The 21276-nt window shown below is 43.6% G+C and overlaps 1 protein-coding gene across 3 annotated transcripts in view; it reads left to right on the top strand.

Moving 5' to 3' along the window:
• The first annotated feature begins 1253 nt into the window (after positions 1-1253).
• Positions 1254-21276, top strand: part of IP6K2 (inositol hexakisphosphate kinase 2) — a 30457-nt gene continuing 10434 nt past the window's right edge. Inside the window, exons 1-2 of one of the 3 annotated variants that reach the window (XM_019416752.2) lie at positions 1317-1384; positions 4065-4300. The gene's annotated coding sequence lies outside the window, so the exon portion shown is untranslated. Of the gene's footprint in view, positions 1385-4064; positions 4301-10252; positions 10397-21276 lie in introns of those variants that run through there. The other 2 variants (XM_019416751.2, XM_019416753.2) reach the window with 2 other exon arrangements.

Below are 21276 nucleotides of genomic sequence, written 5' to 3'. Positions count from 1 at the left end.
AAAGGACTAAGCAGTCATCACTTTGAGCTGGGGGAAGTGAGGTAGAGTGTGTTTGGGGGATGAGCCAGAGCTAGGGTGGCACAAGTTGAATTTGAGACGCCAAGTGGAAGTCAGAGTGCAGATGCAGAGTCTACAGCTGGGCATTGAGTGTGGCCCTCAGGGTCTGGACTAGACATACACTTTTGGGAGTGATGGACATGGAGGTGGAATTTGAAGCCATGAACCTGGATAAGATTATGACAGAAATAATGTAGACAGAGAGAGGAGGCAAAGAGGAGGAACCAGTGAGGTGAGAGGAAACCACAAGGGCATGGAGCCCTGAAACTCACAGGTAAAGTGTTTCCAAGCGAAGAGAGATCAGCTGGTCACAGGAAGTCGTTCTTGCCCATTCCTATAAAGGCAGCCACCCGCCACCCCCCCCCCTCCACCTTTGAACCATTTTGGTTCAATGCTATATTTCCAGCACAGAGTATAGGTATTCAGTACCTATCTGTTGAATAAATAAGCATATGCATGAATCCACACCTCTGCAACCCCCCCAGTGCACATACAGCATGGGGCTGCAACGTTGGCCTCATTTACAAAAAAGTGAGATCAGGTAGGAGGCTCTGACCACTCTCAGTAGCACCTCCCTCCCCCCTCGAATTTGCCAGCTACACTGACATGCACTCAGGTGGGAGCTCTTCTGGCCAACCCATATGACCCAGGACAAATGAGCCTCAGACAAGTCATGCAGTGTGGAGGGTGGTAGGGCCTATGTTGGCAATGGGTCATCTGCCAGTCCCCAGAGGACTCTACAGTCATTCCTCTGTCCACCCCTCTGCATCCAGTCATCCATCCACCTGTGCATATAACCTTCCTTTGCTCACCGTCTACAGTCACTCTATTGCCCATCTTTCCATCCAACCACATCCAGTCCTGTGTCCCGCCGTATGCCAGGGTGAAGAACTTCGCAGTTTGTTGCAGACTGCCTCAGTATTAGTCTTGGAAAGCCCACATCCCGGGAAACCCTTGGACTCTGGAAAAATGGGACACTTGGTTGAGCCATCCGTTCACCCAAGCATCCCTAGCACCCCACATGCCCCAAACCCATCTGTCCACCCTACCACCCACCTGACCTCCCCCTTGAAGGCAGGCAAGGCTCCGCCCCATCCCTGGCCCCGCTCCTCGCCCCGCCCCTCCCGGAAGCCGCTGCCTCGGATCCCGGCGCCCTAGCAACAGCGCTTTTCGCGCTGCCCAGTCCGCGAGCTGGGCTCCCGGTGTGAGCCAATAGCGAGGGGCTCCGGGAGCGAGGCGCGGTGGGCGGGGCTCGGCGCGGCCGCCGCCATCTTGATGGGAGAGAAACAATAGGACGGAAGCACCGCTGGACGGGCCGAGGCCGCAGGTAAGGCCCGCCTTGTCCGGCCTAAGGCTCTGCCGCCCTGGTAGATTTGGTGGAGGATGTCTCCGGGCCGTTCGGGGGCGAAGTCTCTGGTCATTAGGAGTGTCTCCGAGTTATTTGGGGAGGGGCTCTCCCGCGATCTTGGGGGCGGGGGGGATCTCTCAGTGTCTTTGTGGGGCCGGATATCCCCCGGTCATTTGAGAGAGGCATTGTTTCTTCAGGTTACTGGGGGGAGACTGTCTCCCCTGATTTTGAGGGACAGAGTCTTCTCTGGTCATTGAGGGGTCTCCCAGGTATTTTGGCGGTGCAGGATCTACCCCGGTCGTTGAGGAGGTTTTCTCGGACCTCTGTGGGGGAACGATCTCCTGGGTCATTGCTTCCCAGGACAGCGGCGTCCGTGGTGTCCCGGGTTATTGGGGGTGGGGGGGTTCTCCTTGAGTCTGCGGGTGGAGGAGTCAGCCCACCGCCTCAGGTGCCGTTTACCTGGGGCCGGCAGACGTGCAGCCATTTTGAGTGTTGAGTGCCAGTGGGGCCTGTCAGCTGGTGTACGGTGAGGAAATCTGCCCACCTTGTTATCCAAAAAAGTCCCAGAATGGATCAGAGGACGCCTTCTTTAATAGTGATAAGCGTCGCCGTGGGTGGAGCTTTCATTTCTTTCACATTGGCTTAAAGACTGCTTTTGTCTCTTGCATTCTAAGGGTTTGTATCATTTTCCTCAGTTTCCTATATTAAGAAAGCTGCACTAGCAGACAAATGAGGGCAAACGTTGCGAAAACAAAATGTGGAAAACAGAAAACCCCGTGCTCTTACCTACCAGGGAAACAGAACTAGTTACTGCTTGGAATGAAACATTTTGGTAGTTGTACATAACCCAAGAATAAAATAATAGTTTGAAGAATGAAAGAATAGTTTGAAGAAAAAGTACTGAAACTTTTCAAAAGTGGCTAACAGAAATGTTCCAGTTCACCAGCTTTATGATTTTTTTTTTTTTATGAAGCACAATGATTACAGTGATTTTGATGAATTCTAGTATTTAAAGTATTTGCATTTTTAGTAGGGTTACATTTAAGTGACCTCAGATGCTTATTTACATAGGTTGCTGCTGTGGAGCTCGTATAATTGCATCCTGTAGCCCGGTGTTAAGTATGTGAAGAGAAGTTTCAGGGTGGTGGTGTTACTGTTTTAACTTTAGCCACTATCAGAATTAGAAACCGACCAAAATGAATACTTTATCATATTTGACCTAAAAGGCCAGTTGATGGCTTAGTGACTTTTTCTTTGGAGAAAAAGTCAGTTGAACTGTTAACTGTTGCTCCAATTGGTTTATTTGCCTTGTGACTTTAGAATTCACAGGAATTGTTAGAAAGAAATCAAATGCATGAGAGCCAGCACTAGAGTTGAGATAATTGTAAAAACCAGTTCAGCAGATGTAATAGAACTTCTGTGCGTCACCATTTCGTAAGTGACAGACCGGTACAACTGTACACTATCCTGGGGTCTGTTGGGCAGCGGGATGTGGGAGGAAGGAGCAACCGCTGACTGGTGAACCTTAGCCAGTCTCCCTTGCAGAGGGGTGCCAGAGCCTTCTGTAGGCACCAGAGATGTCACTGGTATCTAGGCAACAGGGATGAGCCTGAGCCTCCCTGAGGCCAGCTTACTGAGGTGAAAATTTTCCATTGTTGGGATCATAAAGAAGATGCTCTGGGGAAGAATTTTCCCTTTCGGTGAAGTTATTGTACCTAGTGAGATGATCACCCTAACAAATTGAGCACATTGTTTTACAGTGGATGGTAAGCAGATGATTCCTCTTGTGTGATTACATTTTTGTTTTTTAAATAAATTATATTTTTTGCCTACTTGAATACCAAGTAATAAAAGTAGCAAGTAGTATTAGTATTTTGCAGTATACTCTGGGAGCAAGAAAAGGTCCTGTTTCCACAAAATTGAATTTATAGTCCACCTCAGAGTTTGAAGGAAGAGACAGTCTCCTAAGCTTATGAACAGTTGGTTTGGTCTGTCATCCATCACTGGCTTCTGTAGTTACCAACTCCTAGTCCATCTTGTTCCATGTCACTCTGCCTGTCACTCCCCACCTTAAAAAAAAGCTGACTTTTTTTAGGCGGCATACCCCTAGAACATATTTTATCCATAAGTATTTCATTGTGTATCACTAAGAGTCAAAGAGCTACCCATGCTATCTACAATGCCATTTTTTCTGCCTAAAAACCAATGACAGTACATTCTTTTTTTCACCCAGATATCTGGTTGTGGTCAAATGTCCCTGATTTTCCCGTAATTTTTTTTTACAGTTGATTTATTCATATCAGGGCCCAAATAAGATATGCACATTGCATTTGATTGAAGTGTCTCTTTTGTTTCTTAATTTTATATATGCTCATTCTGTTTTCCTTATAGTTATTTTGTTATTATTGTTGTTTTTAATTTTTTTAACATTTATTTATTTTTAAGACAGCGAGCAGGGGAAGGGGCAGAGAGAGATGGAGACACAGAATCAGAAGCAGGCTCCAGGCTCCGAGCTGTCAACACAGCGCCCGACTTGGGGCTCAAACTCAGAAACCATGAGATCATGACCTGAGCTGAAGTGGGATGCTCAACTGATTGAGCCACCTAGGTGCCCCTCCTTGTAATTGTTTGGTTGAAGCAATTGTCATTTATCTTTTAGGATTTCCCATACGCTGGCTTTTGCTGATCACACCCTGTGCTTGAGACCTTTTCACTATGGTGGCTTGGTTTGAAGGGATTCTTTGTGTAGATCTTTTCAGCGAAGAAGTTGGGAAGGCTTTGCCAAAGCTCATTCAGAACTGAGCCGCAGACCGTGAACTCTGAGGGGTGTCAGGGACCTAAAGGGCCACACAGTGCAAGACCCTCCTCCTCTCTCTCTGTCCTGTGGTCCAAAGGGTATGTATGAGACCTAGATTTCCCATGTGAAACTGGGAGGAGATTCTTAACCCATGGCTTCCAGGGAGGGGGTAGATGTTCTGCTTCTTTGTCTCTTTACAGACCTTCTCTCACACTGCTCAGGCAGTTCTCACCTATAGGGGCCCTGACCCAGTGCTCTTCTTTCTTTGCACATTACTCTTAGAGTGCCTTCTGTCTTCCCTTTGTAGGCTATTCCCAAATCTGTTTTCGAATTAGGTTCACTCAAGCTGCAAATCCATTGCTCCCAACTATCTGCTGAACATTTCTTCTTGGGTGTTTGACCATCCCCTTATATTTAAGTGTCTGCAGCTCAACTCCGTGAATTCATGAACAAAAACATCCTTGTTCTGATGTGGGAAGGGTCAATATTTGACTCATTCCTCTAATTTGATTCCCTGTATCAGGAGTTCTGAAGATAGAGTCCACAGTTGCTCACATCCCAGACTGTATGTAGAGTTCAGTGAGGGTGTGCATTTTTCAGGAGAGAGGCCCACCCATCTCAGATTCTTGAGGGGGTCAGTGACCCCCTAAAGGGTTAAGAACAGTGTGGTACACCTAGTCATCTACCAAATCCTGTTTCTCTACTTTCACCACCCCCTTCCTTCTTTAATTCCCCTGTGTGGGCTGGCCACCAGCCTCCCTCGGTACATTGGAGAAGGCAGGAGAATCTGTGCCCTGCTGAGTGCCACTGAATGTGGGGAAATCATTCCAGGTGGGACAGGTGTCTGGAGAAGGCAGCTCTGGTGTTTTGGGAGCTCCAGAACCTGGGGGTTCTCAGGACTCTTTCCTACTCCCTGCCCCTGGGATGACGGAGGAGAGACCCTTGAGGGAAGGAAGCCTAAGCTGGGAGAGGCTGGAAAGATCAGCTTGGTCTTGATCCTTAAGTCCTCCTAGAGGTTGAAGCTCTACTAGGGGTACTCCTGCTATCATCTCCTCTAGCAGACTCTCAGGCTCAGGACTGTGAAGGCGGTGTTGCCTCCTTCGCTTTCACCTTTGGTTTTGACATCTTCAGGTAACCAGATACTAAGTTCATGAGCCCACAGAGTTACCTGAAACATGTCTATGGTGTAAAAGGTAACAGAGTAGCTTGAGAGCTTTCTAAGCACACATAGTTTTTCTTTAAAGGCTTATTTTTCTCCTCTCAAACCTCCTTTTTCACACGTGCTTCTTTTTTTATGTTTACTTATTTATTATGAGAGAAAGAGCATGAGTGGAGGAGGGGCAGAGAGGGAGAGAGAGAATACCAAGCAGGCTCTGCACTGCCCATGCAGAGCCTGACATGGGGTTCAATCCTACAAACTGGGAGATCATGACCTGAGCCAGAATCAAGAGTCGGACACTTAACTGACTGAGACACCCAGGTGCCCTTTCACATGTGCTTCTAATGTGTATAAGAATTCTATTTTGTTTACTCCTTAAGTAAGAATGCAGACAGTAGACCCCAATAGATGCTGGTTCCTCTGCCACCGTCCCTCTACCTATGTCACTGCAGTAGTGACCTGTGAAACCAGGTTTTCCCTTTTCTCTCTGCCAGCTTAATTTCCCACAATCCTTGGTGGCTCACGGACATTACAGGGCAGAGTGAAACTGGGTGCAACTTCTATGCTTTGTCCCAGCAATTCTACTTCTAGGAATTTTCCTACAGAAATACTTCCACAAGAGTGCAAAGACAGCTACAAGGACACTCATTGAATTATTATTGTAATAAATAAATTAGTGTCAGTAGGGAAGTTAAAAAATGCATTATGATTATGTGTAAATATTATGCTGTCTTTGAAAGGAATTCTGTATGGACAGATACATGGCTAAGGCATATAGTTTAATGGGGAAGAATAGCAAAACAACAAATGTAGAATGATCCTACTTGTGTGAGAAACTGGAGTAGTCAGAATCATAGAGGCAGTTGAATGGTGGTTGCCAGGGGCTTGAGGGAAGGGAGACTGGACAGTTAATTGTTTAATGGGTACAGAGTTTTAGTTTGGGAAGATAAAAAGTTTTGGAGATGGGTGGTGGTGATGGTTGTATAAAATGTGAGTGTACTTGGTGCCACTGAACTGCACCCCCCAAGCAGTTTAAAAGGGTGAATTTTAGGGGTGCCTGGGTGGCTCAGTCGGTTAAGTGTCTGACTTAGGCTCAGATCCTGATCTCACAGTTGTGAGTTCAAGCCCTACGTTGAGCTCTGTGCTGACAGCCTGGAACCTGCTTCAGATTCTGTGTCTCCTTCTCTCTCCCCTGCTTGGATTCTGTCTCTCTCTCTCAAAAATAATAAACATTAAAAAAAAAATTTTTTTTAAGGTGAATGTTCCATTGTTTCACACATTTCATCACATTTTTAAAAAGGTGAGAGAAACAACCAATTTTACTGGGGGAGATGGGGGGAAGCAAAGTAATACAGCCTGATCCTGTTTATGTAAAGAATAGAAAAATGCATGGAAGAAAATCTGCAGGATGAAGAGACTAATAATGGTGGTCATTTTATCACACTTACAACCAGTTAAAAATCTTTATTTATTTATTTAAAAAAAAATTTTTTTTAAACGTTTATTTATTTTTGAGACAGAGAGAGACAGAGCATGAACGGGGGAGGGGCAGAGAGAGAGGGAGACACAGAATCGGAAGCAGGCTCCAGGCTCTGAGCCATCAGCCCAGAGCCTTATGCGGGGCTTGAACCCACGGACCGCGAGATCGTGACCTGAGCTGAAGTCGGATGCTCAACCGACTGAGCCACCCAGGCACCCCAAAAATCTTTATTTTTTAAAAGGCTAAACAGGATATCCTTTGGCACTCCATTCCTCTGCCTGGCGTTGAAGCCTCCTCTCTTTGCACTCCTTCCATGAGCACAGGCTTAGTATGCCCTTATCGCCTCGTACTGTCAAGTCCCTCCTGTGACCTCCATTTCCCAGTGGACTCTGGAGGAACAGGGCAGTGGGTAGAGAACAGCCCACGTTTGGGGAGTGCACTGCATACGAGCCAGGCAGGAGGCTAGTTGTTTTACTCTTGTTCCCACCTCAGAGCACCTCTGTAAAACTGTACCATGCCTGGTGTACAGATAAAGACAGGCACCAAGAAGAGGTAACGCACCGTTTTTACCCCAGTGTAAAGCAGGCCTTACTTTGCCAGGAGAATTTTTTGAGGGGCGCCTGGGTGGCTCAGTCAGTTAAGCATCCGACTCTTGGTTTTGGCTCAGGTCATGATCTCATGGTTAGTGAGTCTGATCCCCGAATTGGGCTCTGTGTTGACAGTGCGGAGCCTGCTTGGGATTCATTCTGTCTCTCTCTCTCTCTCAAAACAAACAAACTTGAGAAAATAAAAATAAAAGAACTTTTTGATACAGCCCAATAAAAATAAAAGAATTTTTTGTATAAACTTAGAGTACTTGGAAAGTTGGCCTCCCTACAATATTTATTGTTTTTAATTACACATACACATTTAGTTATTATCTAAACAAAATGTATTCCTTTAGAAGTTATACTCTTTACCCACATATTTCATGAATTTTGTTCCAGCTTGTCTGTTCGCATCTTTGCCATTCTCAGAGCCACATTTGGAGGTGCTCTCCTCCTCTTTCAAAAAAATTTTTAATGTTTATTTTTGAGAGAGGCAGACAGTGTAAGCAGGGGAGGGGCAGAGAGAGAGAGAGACAGAGAGAGAACAGAGAGAGAGAGAGAGACATAGAATCCGAAGCAGGCTCTAGGCTCTGAACTGTCAGCACAGAGCCCAACGCAGGGCTCAGACTCCTAAACCAAACCGTGAGATCATGACCTGAGCTAAAGTTGGATGCTTAACCGACTGAACCACCCAAGCGCCCTAGAGGTGCTCTCCTCTTGAACATTTCCTTCTCACTTCTTAGTGGTAGAGATGTGACATTGTTACTGGAACTGCTACCCTGAACTGGTTGTGATCTCTTGGGTGTGATCCTGCTACTGTGTTGATATATGTATATTTTTCTAAGTAACAGTATTACATACCATATAATGCATCCCAAAAGGAATCCTGTATCCTTCATCCTCAGTGTAGCTCCCCTCCCTACTGGCTCGCTCGCTCTCTCTCTCTCTCTCTCTCTCTCTTTCTTTTTAATGCTTATTTATTTATTTATTTATTTAATTCTTACTTATTTTTGAGAGAGCATGAACAGGGGAGGGGCAGAAAGAGAGGGAGACAAGAGGATTTGAAGCAGGTTGTATGCTGAGAGCAGAGAGCCCGATGTAGGGCTCAAGCTCACAAACTGTGAGATCATGACCTGAGCCAAAGTCAGACTCCACCCAGGTGCCCCCTCACTGGCTCTTCAGTCTTCCTGGAAGTCTTTTCACCTTGGCCTGTTTTAAAGGGCACCACTGCACTGGGTTAAGCTCTGGGGATGGAGGGAGGAAGCAAGCTCTTCCTGGTGTTGGTTGTGATGATATACCCCACAGGTACTTGCCTTGGGATCAGGGAGGCTGTAGCACATTACCATTTTGCCATTTTACATGGGAGGTTGGAGGGGAGATGAGGACATCTTTTTACCCAGAAAGTTTGTTGGACCTGACCGTAGTCCACATCTGGCTCAAGTGCACCTTGGGTTCATTTTTCTGTTTACAGACATTTTCTCCAATCTTTTTCAAGGTTGTGTATTTGTTTTTAATGTAAATTTGCATAAGTAGGGTTCTCTTCTAAGTGAAATTACGCTAATTCAATTTTACAAGTAAGGATTAAGCTATGGTGACACATGAGCATTATCATTATATGCTGGCTAAAAGTTAATATTCTAGTAACAAAAAGTTTTTGTACTTAATGCCTCTGAGATGCCACTTAGTTAAGATTGAAATGGTTGGGAGGATGAAAGCTCCTAAATGTGGTCTCCAGGTCAGAACAGACAGCAAAACAAGCATGTGGTTAAACAGAAGTCATGCCTTGGTTTGATTTTAAATGTTCATGAAATGTAGCTGTTGGTGAAGATACATAGCACCTACAGCATCCTGCCCACACAAAAATAGAAGTAACAGCTCCAGCAGGTGCTCATGGGACCCTCACTATGCTAAGTCTTTCACCTGTGTTCTTTTTGTTCCTGGGGTAATCTCATCCCACTCTGAACTGAAGGATTTGAGGCTTTGGGTTGTTTTTGAAACCCTTGTGACTTGGAGATGGAGCTCTAGTACCTGCTGTCATAAACTCCTTAGGACAGCCGGAATCAGTCTGGGCCTCTTGGGCTGCTTCTGCTTGCTTTCTGTTGTAGAGAATTCACAAAACTTTCTTTGCACTGCTGGGTTTGTTTGCTTCTTTTAACTCATTCTTGTGAATGTATTTAACTGAAAGTCATAATTGATGAAAATGGGAGGTTATTTAGTTTTGTTCTGTGTATCCATACATTTATCTTACTTCAGACACTAATACATGTTTTAGAAATTGAGTGTCCAATCCCAGGCCAAGGAAGATTAAAACTTTTCTTTTAAGGAAATAAGATGTGTTAGAGACGAAGAAGCAGAACACCTGGCTAGTGTTGCTATTTCTGCTCCAGACTTTTTTATCCCTAGCTGCACACTCAGAAATGAGGGGCCCCATGGGTTGTGTGAGCTCTGCCTTACTCTTTTGGGGAATGTAAAAATCTTGCATCCCCCTTCAAAGCTTGTTTTATAAGAATAGTAGATTATTTTTGTTTAACAAGTATAAAACTCATGCTAGATATGAATTTTTACTGTAACCCTCCTCCCTACCTTTTTTATCTGGGATTGAGATCCCAGGTCTATACAACTTTGGTATCTTTGCTAAGGCTGCAGCAACTTTTGTCTTGGGATTAACCTAGCTCCATGCCTGCCTTCTTTCACTCTGATGCCTATTTGTTTAAAATGTGCTTGAAACTTGGTGTCTGTGGACTGCACCTTTAGCTCATTCCTCCCCTTTTCATGAGCAACAAGTGATGCTGTATCTCTGGAGTTCTCAGTTTAGCTTCTTTTACAGCGTGCTCTGTGGAGGTGTGTGAACCCAGCACCTGTTGGTTCTCATGCTAAACAGAATCATACTGTTTCCTTGAGAGACTGTCTATAGAGTTACCCAACAAAGGAAGAGGAAGGGTGGATATAGAATACATGACCAAAGAATGTATGTATATTTTTTAAAGTTTGTTTGTTTATGTATGTATGTATGTATGTATGTTTATTTTTTGAGAGAGAGACACGCAGTGTGAGCAGGGGAGGGGCAGAGAGAGAGGGAGACAGAATCCGAAGCAGGTGAGCTTGTGAGATCATGACCTGAGCCGAAGTCAGGTGCTTAACTGACTGAGCCACCCAGGCACCCCTAAAGTTTATTTATTTTGAGAGAAAGTGAGAGAGAGAGCACCAGCATGGGAGGGGCAGAGAGAGAGGGAGAAAGAGAATCCCATGCAGGTTCTGCACTGTCGGTGCAGAGCCCGATGTGGGGCTTGATCTCATGAACCACTGTGAGATCATGACCTGAGCCGAAATCAAGAGTTGGCCGCTTAACCTACTGAGCCACCCAGGTATCCCAAAGAATGTATATTTGTATGAGCTTGAACAACCTGACAGGAAAAACATACAGTACTCTTAAACCACTTAATTGCACACTGCTGAGATGATGGTCTCCTAAATGAGTTCTTAATGAACATTTTCAAGTTTTCTGCTGTTATGAGTAGAGGTTTTACATGTAAGGCGGTGAAAGATGTTCTTCCATGAACAGTATCTCTTCTCTGAGGTGAGTGCTTCTGGAAGAGAGATAGTGGAGTTGGTTGCCAACTCCCTGCTGAGGGTCTGGGTTTCTCTTCGTCTGTGTTCTTATTGGAGAGTATGGGAACACAAGTGCCTTTTCCCCAGGTCCTTTGAGCTGCCCCTGCCCCTGCCCCTGCCCCTTGTAGTATCTATGCTTGGCTTTATGGGACAAACACAGCAACACCTTCACAGGGTTGCATGCTTGAGGACCTTAGGGTTGATTGGGATGCTGCACCTACCTTGAGAGCCCAGGGGAAGACCGTAAGCACCAGATGCAGAATCCTGGGGCATTTGGAAGTGTGGACCTTGCAGAGGTGCCAGGTGGGAGCTGACAGACTCTAGTCCCTGAAACACTGATGGATGTGGCCAGCAGGTCTAGGGCAGGTGAAGGCTAGGAAAGGAGGAAACAGGCTGCCCTCTTCCAGGAATGATTCATTTCACTCTCAGAAGAGTGTGTGTGTGTGTGTGGTTTTTTGTTTTTATAGAGAGAGCATGTGTGTACAGGGGGGACAGAGGGAGAGAGAGAGAGAATCTCTCCATGCCCAGCCCAGCACACAGAGTTGATGCAGGGCTTGATCCCACAACTGTGAGATGAGCTGAAATCAAGAGTCGGATGTTTGACTGAGCCAGCCAGGCACCCCAAAAAAGTGTTTTTATTTTGAAAATACTGGAGGTTCTTTGTATAGAACCAAAGAAAGGGAACACAGTGGTAAGATGTCAAAAGTGAAAGTGCCCCACTGGCCTTCCCTCCCAGTCCTCAAATGTGCTCTTGAGTGACTGAAGTCACTGCCCTTCTCACAAGCTGGCTGATTCCAAAGGAGTCCATGTATGATTTGCTTCAGAACTGTGGATGTGTTTGAACTTGATTTCCTCAAAGTTTCTTAATATTTTGCTATGCTTTATTTTGGAAAGAAATCTCAGGACTTACGGAGGATGACTGGCAAATGGCTCTATGTTAGGACAAAGTGCTGTGACCTGTGCCAGTGTCAGGAATTTTTTCATACCCGTATCTCATTCTTTTTCTGGCTGGTCGTGGAGGAACACTGAGTATACTGAGTGGTTTGTGATAAAAGCTGCCAGATTGGTGCTTTGAGCCTGGGACACTTTGCAAACCCTTGAGGAAAGTATTAACTAAGTGAGGTTTTGCAAGGACCTGGAGCAAATTGTGCCCCCTGGACATATAGGACCTGGTGCAGTGCAGGATACACTTTGGTCCCTCCATCAGCAGGTATAGCACTCAGGGTGTCGGCCTAGGCATGTCAGGGATGCCTGGGTTCTGTGGCTGCCCATGAGGACTGAATCATTTTTGGCTCCCTGTGTTTTAGAGAATGAGCTCGTGTGTCATCTGGTTAGGGAACCAGCTGAGGGATGAGTAGGGGTAAACATCAACAACATGCAGAGAACATATAATCTTGCCTGAAGCCAATGGACCATTATTTGTCAGCACAAGAGAGAACTGTGACTCAAGGTAGGAAAGTCCCTCATGGATTGAGCCCTCACAGCAATTTCGGCTGCAGTCTGAGACAGCCATTTCTGTGTGTTTCTGTTGTGTGTATTTTTTAGGGGGTGGTGGGAGTCATAGACTGCACCAAGGAGGAGGAGACTAGAAATGAGAATTGCCCTTGAAAGAGGAGTAATGGGCTTCTTTCTAAGGAGGACTGAGAATTCTTGGTGTATGTATGAAATACATTTAGTTATTTATAAGAAAATGTGATTCTCAGATAAAGAAGACATGTGACACCTTAGAATCAATAATTTCAATTTCCTTGAAGGAGTCGTGCTATGCTTTTCGCTAAAAAAAGCTTTTTAAGTTGCTAAAACTTTGTAATTCTAGCAGTATAACTCTGATGAACATATTTCTAGGTAGGCTGAAAGTTCCTTCTCATCCCCTTCCATTTTGGGACCTTCTAGTCTTTCATTCCAGAAATCTAATTTAACAAGGCAGAGAGATGGGGTAATGTGTCATGCTGGTGGTTCTAGAGAGGAGAAGCATCTGAGAGGCTGCTGCTTCCCTTACAGAAAAGCTTGTCTGGATTTTTGGAACAGAATCTGGTATTTTATTTGTTCCTCAGCATTGGGGGAAGGATCTGTGTTATTATGGCTTTAATGAAACAGTTCCATGTACAACTTCCAGCTTTTCACTTATTAGAACTAGAATAAAGGGGCACCTGGGTGGCTCAGTCAGTTGTGCGTCTGACTTCAGCTCGGGTCATGATCTCACGGTTCGTGAGTTCGAGCCCCGTGTCAGGCTCTGTGCTCAACAGCTCAGAGTCTGGAGCCTGCTTTGGATTCTGTGTCTCCCTTTCTCTCTACCCCTTCCCCACTTCCTCGCTCACTCTCTCTCTCTCTCTCAGTCAACAATAAATAAACATTAAAAAAAAACTTTTTTTAACTAGAATAAAATGCTAACGAGGGAGAAAATGAACACCTAGTCTTGGACCACAGGCATCTGTGTCAAGTTGATGCAGAGATTGTGTCTTGTCTCTGGCCCTGCTGCTTTAGTGGAGCCAGTGCCTACTATGGCATTGGGAGGATGGGGGGAGACGGGGCAGACAGACACCTTGCCAGCCCGCCAGTCAGGCTGCAGCTCCTTTAAGGTTAGGACTAGGATTCCAGCCATTCTTAGCAGTAACTCTTTCATCTCAGGCACCTGGTTTTTGTGGTGACGCATACCTGTTATGGTGACCTCAGTACCTGGCACCTCAGCATGCCCATCATGGCCATGTCTACTCCAGAGGGCTGTTGTAAGAGCAAGGGTGTTACAGAACAGACTAAGTGCTCCAAAATGGGAGCTCTGGTCTCTAGCATGTTTGTATCACGTTGTCATTGAAGTTTGAGGAGTTGGTTACTTCCTTTTCTGATCTTCCAACACCTTGTATACACCTTAGGGTATGTGGGGGTTGTTAACATATGGTCCATCTCCCAGGGTCTTCATCATGGAGTGGAGCTCTGAGCATGCAGTGTGGGCTAGGGCAGTGTTGGATGAGCTTAAAACCTTCAAGAGCTAAACAGCTATCTGGGTTGTCCTATTTTGGTCTTAGTGATTTCTTTTCTTTTTTCGCCTCTAATATTTTCCCTCCCTGTTGTAAAGATAATATATGCTCTGAGTTTGAGACTATTTCAAGAAGTTTGGGACATTTAGAAAACTGAAAAGAAAGGAATAACGTCTTACTATTTGGTACAAGGCAGATCCAGGTTTTGTGCTGTCTGAAGTTTATATAATGTAATATGAATATATATATAATTTATTTATATAAATATGTAATTATAACTGCCATCTTTAAACAAAAGAATTTACAATTATGAAACCAAGTAGGTAGGAAAGTGAATATCTGTTTAGATTGAAAAAAAATCAGAAGATACACATTTCAAAATCAGACAAATACTACAACTGCAATACTTTTCCCCCTACATTTTGAGGCAGGATTTTGATTGCCTCTTCTGTGACAACAGTGTTATAATGTTTCTATAGAAAGGGCATACAGTTGCTCCCCTAGGTTGATGCTCATCTGCTTTCTCTTGTTGACAACTTAGAACAGTTTCTTTCAGCTTCACAACTCATCCTATGTCATGTAAATTTTTAGAATTGTTGTCAAATTTGGGAAACCTGTATCAAGTTTTTTTCACACCTGAGCTGGGAGACTTGGAGGCATTCAACTTTTTTTTTTTAAGTTGCCATTTTTAGGTGCACCTGGGTGGTTCAGTCTGTTAAGCCTCTGACTCTTGGTTTTGGCTCAGGTCATGATCTTACAGTTTTGTGAGTTTGAGCCCTGTGTTGGGTCTGTGCTGAGTGTGTGGAACCTGCTTGGGATTCTCCCTCTCTCCCTGCCTCTCTCCAATTCGTGCTGTCTCTCTGTCTTCCTCTCTCTCTCTGAAAAATAAACGTTAAAAGGAATAAAGTTGTCTTTTTTTAACATTTATTTATTTTGAGAGAGTGCGAGCAGGGGAGGGGCAGAGAGAGGAGAGAGAGAATCTCAAGCAGGCTTTTGCGCTGTCAGTGCAGAGTCCGATACGGGGCTGGAACTCACAAACCATGAGATCATGACCTGCACCAGAATTAAGAGTTGGATGTTCAGCTGACTGAGCTACCCAGGTGTCCCAAGGCATACAGCATTTTTAATGCAGTGGCAGTGATGAAAGGGCCTTGGAAGGGGGTGGGACAGCCATGACCTCTGTGAGTAGCTGGTACTTTTTAAAATTTTTGTGTGTATGTGGTAAAATATACTTTACGTAAAATTTACCATTTTAACCATTTTTATTGTATGATTCAGTAGCATAGCTGGTACTTTTTGACAGTCTTTTTCTCTATAATTCTTTCGACATAGTTGAGACAATATAGATTATACAATTTTTATATCTTGCCTTCATTTAAAAGAGTATATCATAAGCATTTTCTCAGATTGCTTAAAAATCGTAAAATTGATAAACTTTTTATAATATCTCGATAGTTCATCATGCACTCTTCTGTTGCTTGACATGGAAGTGAGTGCGATCACAATGGGGTATAAGAGATATCTTGATCTCTGTGGTGCAGTGGTGGGAATTTTCCTGAGGTTGGTAGTTTGATGCCCTGTACTCAGATGGGTCAATCTGGTCAGCCTCTTATCCTTGCCTCCCACAAGGCACATATTGACAGCTTTCCTCTTACTTCCTGGCTTTATTTTGCTAAAACTCCTTTTTGTGTATTCATTTTGTTATCAGGGATTGTGCCTCATCTGGTACCCAGCTTCCCCAGAAGTCCAGGTCATGCAGGGAATGATTTTCCTTCTGCATTGTCTTGCTGAGATAACTTACTTAAATAAAGCTGGATGGCAGACCCACCAGTGTTGCTGAAAGAGGCCTTCAGCAGAGACTCAGCACCAACCCATGGCCATTCTTTGCTTTGCCTGCAAAAGATGGGGATGATCATCTTGTAGTGATAACTTTGCAAAGCAAAAGGTTTGAGTCTTTGGGATGTGAACTTTGAACCAACACAGAATTTCTGATTGCTAGTTAGTATATTTGTTTTAAACTATGATAGAATTTTAATCTTCTTGAGGCCACATTTTTAAAGTTTATTCTTCAGTGACCATTCTTTTCCTGCCTGATTTTCTACAAGAGATAATTTTCCAGGAGGTTGATTGTCATTACATTAAGAGCTTAAGCTTTGTTTACATGAAATGTTTCCACATCACCAGGTCCCACATGAGTGTTAGGTGCAGAGTCCTTCATTTATATTCCTCAGTTATTGTAGACTTGATAGATGGGGAATTATAAATGCAAAATTAATACCAGTCGGTGCTCAGAATACATTTTGTATAGTGTGTTGCATGCCTCATTTTAATAATTGTACCCACTGTATGTATGATTGGTTTGGGTTTGGATAATTGCAGTGGTTGCCTTTTGAGTTCTCTGTGTTAATCTGCGTGTGACAGGTGTTCATGACGCAGTAGTGATTTTGAGGCACATCCTGTGAAGTGCCTACTCTGTTCGTGTTCTCCTGGACTCTGGAGATTCAGCAGTGAACGGAGCGGTCAGAAATCTCTGATTTTATAGACCTTTGTTTTTTGGTGGGGTCAGGGTCAGGGATAACAAAAAATAAACAAGACAATAAAACATAGTATGTTACATAGTGATAGGTACTAAAGAGAAAGCAGGGTTGTATAAGGGAGTGTGGACAGGGAGATATGTTACTTTCAGATGGGGTACTAATAAGGAAGGCCTCATTAAAGAAGTCACATTTGGGGGCGCCTGGGTGGCTTAGTCGGTTGAGCGTCCACCTTCAGCTCAGGTCATGATCTCACGGTCCGTGGGTTTGAGCCCCGCGTCGGGCTCTGTGCTGACAGCTCAGAGCCTGGAGCCTGCTTCGGATTCTGTGTCTCCCTCTCTCTCTGACCCTCCCCCGTTCATGCTCTCTCTCTGTCTCAAAAATAAATAAAACATTAAAAAAATTTTTTAAAGAAGTCACATTTGTATGAAGAGCTGAAGGAGGTAAGAGAGTAAGCCAAGGGGGTACCCAGGGGAAAAGTGTACAAAGCAGAGGGAATGGCAAGTGCAAAGGCTCTGAGGTGGGTGTATTCCAGGCATGTTTGAGAAATAACAAGGAAGCTAGTATAAGAGGAGCCGACTTGATGCTGATTTTTCTTTCCTTCTGGGTGTTTTACAAGAAAGGCTTATTAAGGGCCTTCATGCTTCTGTTTTGCTTGATTGTAAAGGATGTTTTGCTTTGACTTTATAAGAATTAAAAAAGATAACCATGCAATTGGTAGTAGTCTGTGAGTAGGGGTGCCTGGGTGGTTCAGTCGGTTAAGAGTCCAATTCTTTTTTTTTTTTTTTTTTACAATTTTTAAATTTTAACTTGTTTTATTTTTTATTTTTTAAAATTTACATCCAAATCAGTTAGCATATAGTGCAACAATGATTTCAGGAGTAGATTCCTTAGTGCCCCTTACCCATTTATCCCATCCCCCCTCCCACAACCCCTCCTGTAACTCTCAGTTTGTTCTGCATATTTATGAATCTCTTCTGTTTTGTTCCCCTCCCTGTTTTTATATTATTGTTTCCCTTCCCTTATGTTCATCTGTTTTGTCTCTTAAAGTCTTCATATGGGTGAAGTAATATGATTTTTGTCTTTTTCTGACTAATTTCACTTACCATAATACCCTCCAGTTCCATCCACGTAGTTGCAAATGGCAAGATTTCATTATTTTTTTTTTTGATTGCCAAGTAATACTCCATTGTATATCTATACCACATCTTCTTTATCCATTCATCCATCGATGGACAAAGTGTCCAATTCTTGATTTCAGCTCAGGTCATGAGCCCCGAGTCGATTTTCTGTCTCTGCCCCTCCCCACAGCTTGTGCACACATGCGCATACTCTCTCAAAATAAATAAACTTAAAAAAAAAAAAAAAGTCTACCAGTATTAAGAGCCTGATAAAAATTAGGCTTTCAAAGTGAGCAAATGGCTTTAGGATTAGCATTGGGTGTCATGGATTTACAAGGGGAAATTTGGCTATCTCTGAAAGTCTATACCATCTGGCAATGCCTTCACAGAAAGGGAGGAGTCTGTACTTTGACCAAGATGGTGACCCAGGCTGACCTTGGCAGGAGTGACTCAAAGATGCTCAGTGTAAGGCAAATGACCCGAGTGAGAACAGATGGGAAGGTAAATTTCATCCAGTGCATTTGCATGTAGAAACTATTTAAAAGCTAATACGATCTTTTTAAATACAGTTTTTTTCTGATTATTAAAATAATATATACTTATGAAAATTTGGTAAATTAAAAAGTATAAGAAAAAATTTAATCCCTTTATTGAATTGTAAATTATATACAATAAGATTCATCAATTTTAAGTCTAATTTTATGAGTTTTGACAAATTTATGCAGTCATATAATTACTGCCCCAGTCATAGCTAAAACACTGTCATTACCCCTAAAAGTTCTCTTGGTCCCCTTTGCAGTAAATCCTATTCTTCTACCTCTGCAACTGCCTATCTACTTTCTATAGTTCTGCTTTTTCTAGAATTTTGTATAAATGGAATCTTATAGCACATAGTCTTTTCTGATTGGCTTTTTTTCACTTCTGATGCTTTTATGATGAATCTTTGTTGTTGCATGTATCAGTACATTCACTTTTATTGCTGAATAATATTGCATTATATGGATATACCACAGTTTGTTTATTCATTCACCCATTTGATGGATGTTTGGATTTCCACCTTTTGGCTGCTGTAAATAGTGCCTCTGTGATCATTCATGTATAAGCCTATGTGGACATTTGTTTTCATTTCTCTTAGGCATATGCATATGTAGGATTGTTGGGTCATATAATAAGTATATGTTGAACTTTCTAAGAAACCGCCAAACTGTTTTCTGAAGCGGCTGTTACCTTTTTGCATTCCTACCAGCAGTGTTTAAAGAGTTCAGTGACTGACCCTGGTGGTGGAGACATGGGTTATGTGCAGATGCCGTATGGTGGCGGCTGTGGGGCTCAGGGAGAGCAGGTGTAGATGGTGAGTGTTGATTTTCCACCATCAGGCTAGTGTGCCTCACAACATTCCCTATCACTATCCAACCCTGGGGCTTTTCTTGAGGCAAATAAGTGGCCCCAGCAAACTCCATTTGTAGCCTCATTAAACTAAATTCTAGATGTGTGAGCTAACGGCTCAGGGCTTTTCATGAGTCATAGTTGTTTTATTTGCAATATTTTAGAAGCTAAGATTATTAAGGTGTTGTTTCCAGTAAATTCTTCAACCAGTTTGACAGATTTAGGGAGATGGACTGTGGAGGAAATCTGTGTCCTGTCCTAGGATGAATTATGTTGTTTTCCTTCCCTGTTCAGAGTTCATGGGTCAATGTGAGGCAATGTGGAAAATAAAATAGATGCTAAATCTGAAGGCAGTATTTTGTTTGTCCCCCCCTCCCTTGGTACAGGGTCCACACATTGCATGGACATCTCAGTAACCATTAATACTCTAGGATTCTTGGGAAACTGGGCCTTAGACTTTGGATGTTTAAAAACCATTGAGAGAACCCTCTGCTCAAACCACATGTGGAACAGAGAAAGAGTAGCAGGTGAAAAAGCAGGTGTTTTGGGTACTTTTCTTCCTTCTGGCCAGGTTGAGGCCACTGATATGCTGCTCTGTAATCCTTGGGAAGTTTGATTTCTTCAATTTCCCACAGAGATAGGGCCTATAAGGGAAGCTAGACTGGAAGCTCCACTTCTTCGTCTGCACCCCAAATGTAAGAAATATGTAGTACAGTGAAGCCATACATATGTTCATATTGAGAGATTGAACATAATTGAAATAAAACAATCACAAAACAGGACTTACATTATTATGTGCAATACAATGATAGTTTCTGTTTTTTAAGTTTATTTATTTATTTTGAGAGAGAAAGGGAGAGAGGAGCGAGTGGGGGAGAGGCAGAGAGAGAGAGAGAGAGAGAGAGAATCCCAAGCAGCCTCCGCACTTCAGTGCAGAGCCCGATGCAGGACTCAAACTCATGAACTATGAGATCATGACCTGAGTTGAAGTCAGACACTTAACTGACTGAACCACCCAGGTGCCCCTATTTTTTTTTTTATATGATTAAAACAAACTACTATTCACTAATTGCATTACACCACCCACAGAGTAGAGATCTACTTCAGGCCTCTCTTCTCTATTTTAGAAACCAGAAAACTGGAACCCAGAGGGAGCCAGGGACTTGGAGTCTTTCTCTAAGCAATCAAGTGGCAGAAGTGGGACTAGAACCTGGCTTCACCTCCTTACAGGATAATCACTTGTCTCCCTAACGTCACCTCACATTTGGCAGTTTCCTCTGTCATCAGCTTGCCTCAGGCAAGGGTTGGCCTTATTTTTCTTGCATCTCTACCCAAGATGATGATTACTCTCCAGTGAGCAATGTCCTACGGACTGCCAGAGTTGGGTGCTGCAGGGAGGGTGGCAAGGTGCCATGTCATACCCAGCAGCTAATGAATACCCTGAGGACCTGGGAGGAGATGGAGACATTCACCTGGCCTTTTGGCCTCTAGCCACACTCCTGCACCATACTAGAGAGTGCTATGAAGGACCAGCTTTTGTTTTTGAGCTTTGGTGTGGAGGTGGGTAAAAGATGCCTGGAGAGAGATATTTTTCTATTTAATTGAATACGTTTAAGGAATCTTGGACAGAGTTGGAAAGGGATTTGCATTGGTGTTAGCATTACTGACAACGAAAGCAGTTTATACTTGTATGAAAGGTTTGGATTGTGTTTCTAAAGCCTGGACCATGAGGAGCATCTTGTGCAATAACAATAATTATGGTACCTGGTTCGTGCTTGGGTACTTACTGGCAGACCGACTGTGAGTCAGTACAGTAGCTTTCCTTTGGTATTGCTCGTACTCCTGAGGTCTTTTCAGTGGGTTATTATGAACTGGTCTGTGTAAACCTGGAGAAAGGGCTTGTGTGGCCAAGTATACCAGAGCTCCACCTTCTGGAGAGAGTCTGGAATGTCTGGAATGTACTCATTCTTTGAACTGATTGTCACAGAACCCTTCCCAGCACTTGCCCTCCTGAGGGCTTCTGTGATGCTCAGAAGGTGGTGCCAGGAGAGGAATCAGGACCTTTGATTTTCATCTCTTTGCATTTGGCACCCACAGTCAGTTCTCTCTAAAAAGAGATTAATACCAGTTGAAACTCTTAAAGAGAACTTTATAAATATATAGGAAATAAGACAAATATAAATATAAAACATAGGGGCGCATCTGGGTGGCTCAGTCGGTTGA

This window comes from Panthera pardus, unplaced genomic scaffold (genome assembly GCF_024362965.1).
Source record: "Panthera pardus isolate Hobbes unplaced genomic scaffold, ASM2436296v1 HiC_scaffold_8, whole genome shotgun sequence".
NCBI lineage: Eukaryota > Metazoa > Chordata > Mammalia > Carnivora > Felidae > Panthera > Panthera pardus.
The sequence above is the reverse complement of the archived record's forward strand: the minus strand, read 5'-3'. Positions and strand labels throughout refer to the sequence as shown.